This window comes from Bison bison, unplaced genomic scaffold (genome assembly GCF_000754665.1).
Source record: "Bison bison bison isolate TAMUID 2011002044 unplaced genomic scaffold, Bison_UMD1.0 scf7180017864135, whole genome shotgun sequence".
NCBI classification, from domain to species: Eukaryota; Metazoa; Chordata; class Mammalia; order Artiodactyla; family Bovidae; genus Bison; species Bison bison.
This window is the reverse complement of record NW_011494707.1, coordinates 4,676,267-4,679,436: the sequence shown is the minus strand read 5'-3', so window position 1 is coordinate 4,679,436 and position 3,170 is coordinate 4,676,267.

The following is a 3,170-nucleotide window of genomic DNA, read 5'->3' as shown; positions in this document are numbered from 1 at the left end:
GTTTTATCAATGGTGCTGTATAGATGGAGAAGTCTTGAGGCTACTGTAAAAATAAGACTGAAAACCAGAAGCAGGAGGCTTAAGTCCAAATCCTGAAAACACCAGAGAACTCCTGACTCCAGGGAACATTAATTGACAGGAGCTCATCAAACACCTCCATACCTACACTGAAACCAAGCACCACCCAAGGGCCAACAAGTTCCAGAGCAAGACATACCACACAAATTCTCCAGCAACACAGAAACACAGCCCTGAGCTTCAATATACAGGCTCCCCAAAGTCACTCCAAACCCACTGACATCTCATAACTTATTACTGGACACTTCATTGCACTCCAGAGAGAAGAAATCCAGCTCCACCCACCAGAAAACCGACACAAGCTTCCCTAACCAGGAAACCTTGACAAGCCACCTGTATAACCCCACCCACAGCGAGGAAGCTCCACAATAAAGAGAACTCCACAAACTGCCAGAATACAGAAAGGCCACCCCAAACACAGCAATATAAACAGGATGAAGAGACAGAGTCATACCCAGAAGGTAAAGGAACAGGATAAATGCCCACCAAACCAAACAAAAGAGGAAGAGATAGGGAATCTACCTGATAAAGAATTCTGAATAATGATAGTGAAATTGATCCAAAATCTTGAAATCAAAATGGAATCACAGATAAATAGCCTGGAGACAAGGATTGAGAAGATGCAAGAAAGGTTTAACAAGGACCTAGAAGAAATAAAAAGAGTCAATATATAATGAATAATGCAATAAATGAGATCAAAAACACTCTGGAGGCAACAAATAGTAGAATAAGGGAGGCAGAAGATAGGATTCGTGAAGTAGAAGATAGAATGGTAGAAATAAATGAATCAGAGAGGAAAAAAGAAAAATGAATTAAAAGAAATGAGGACAATCTCAGAGACCTCCAGGACAATGTTAAATACCCCAACATTCAAATCATAGAAGTCCCAGAAGAAGAAGACAAAAAGAAAGACCATGAGAAAATACTTGAGGAGATAATAGTTGAAAACTTCCCTAAAATGGGGAAGGAAATAATCACCCAAGTCCAAGAAACCCAGAGAGTCCCAAACAGAATAAACCCAAGGCAAAACACTGCAAGACACATATTAATCAAATTAACAAAGATCAAACACAAAGAACAAATATTAAAAGCAGCAAGGGAAAAACAACACATAACACACAAGGGGATTCCCATAAGGATAACAGCTGATCTTTCAATAGAAACTTTTCAGGCCAGGAGGGAATGGCAGGACATACTTAAAGTGATGAAAGAAAATAAGCTACAGCCCAGATTATTGTACCGAGCAAGGATCTCATTCAAATATGAAGGAGAAATCAAAAGCTTTACAGACAAGCCAAAGCTGAGAGAATTCAGCACCACCAAACCAGCTCTCCAACAAATGCTAAAGGATCTTCTCTAGACAAGAAACACAAAAAGGGTGTAAACTCGAACCCAAAACAATAAAGTAAATGGCAATGGGATCATACTTATCAATAATTACCTTAAACGTAAATAGGTGGAATGCCCCAACCAAAAGACAAAGACTGGCTTAATGGATACAAAAACAAGAGCCCTATATATGTTGTCTACAAGAGACCCACCTCAAAACAAGGGACACATACAGACTGAAAGTGAAGGGCTGGAAAAAAACATTTCATGCAAATAGAGACCAAAAGAAAGCAGGAGTAGCAATACTCATAGCAGATAAAATAGACTTTAAAACAAAGGCTGTGAAAAGAGACAAAGAAGGACACTACATAATGATCAAAGGATCAATCCAAGAAGATATAACAATTATACATATATATGCACCCAACATAGGAACACCACAATATGTAAGACAAATGCTAACAAGTATGAAAAGGGAAATTAACGATAACACCATAATAGTGGGAGACTTTAATACCCCACTCACCTATGGATAGATCAACTAAACAGAAAATTAACAAGGAAACACAAACTTTAAATGATACAGTAGACCAGTTAGACCTAATTGATATCTATAGGACATTTCACCCCAAAACAATGAATTTCAACTTTTTCTCAAGTGCACATGGAACCTTCTCCAGGATAGATCACATCCTAGGCCATAAATCTAGCCTTGGTAAATTCAAAAAAATTGAAATCATTCCAAGCATCTTTTCTGACCACAATGCAGTAAGATTAGATCTCAATTACAGGAGAAAAACTATTAAAAATTCCAACATATGGAGGCTGAACAACATGCTGCTGAATAACCAACAAATCACAGAAGAAATCAAAAAAGAAATCAAAATATGTGTAGAAATGAATGAAAATGAAAACACAACAACCCAAAACCTGTGGGATACTGTAAAAGAAGTGCTAAGGGGAAGATTCATAGCAATACAGGCATACCTCAAGAAACAAGAAAAAAGTCAAATAAATAACCTAACTATACACCTAAAGCAACTAAAAAAGGAAGAAATGAAGAACCCCAGGGTTAGTAGAAGGAAAGAAATCTTAAAATTATGGCAGAAATAAATGCAAAAGAAACAAAAGAGACCATAGCAAAAATCAAGAAAGCCAAAAGCTGGTTCTTTGAAAGGATAAATAAAATTGACAAACCATTAGCCAGACTCATCAAGAAACAAAGGGAGAAAAATCAAATCAATAAAATTAGAAATGAAAATGGAGAGATCACAACAGACAACACAGAAATACAAAGGATCATGAGATTACCATCAGCAATTATATGCCAATGAAATGGACAACTTGGAAGAAATGGACAAATTCTTAGAAAAGTACAACTTTTCAAAACTGAACCAGGAAGAAATAGAAAATCTTAACAGACCCATCATAAGCACAGAAATTGAAACTGTAATCAGAAATCTTCCAGCAAACAAAAGCCCAGGTCCAGATGGCTTCACAGCTGAATTCTACCAAAAATTTAGAGAAGAGCTAACACCTATCCTACTCAAACTCTTCCAGAAAATTGCAGAGGAAGGTAAACTTCCAAACTCATTCTATGAGGCTACCATCACCCTAATACCAAAACCTGACAAAGATGCCACAAAAAAAGAAAACTACAGGCCAATATCACTGATGAATGTATATGCAAAAATCCTTAAAAAAATTCTAGCAATCAGAATCCAACAACACATTAAAAAGATCATACACCATGACCAAGTGGG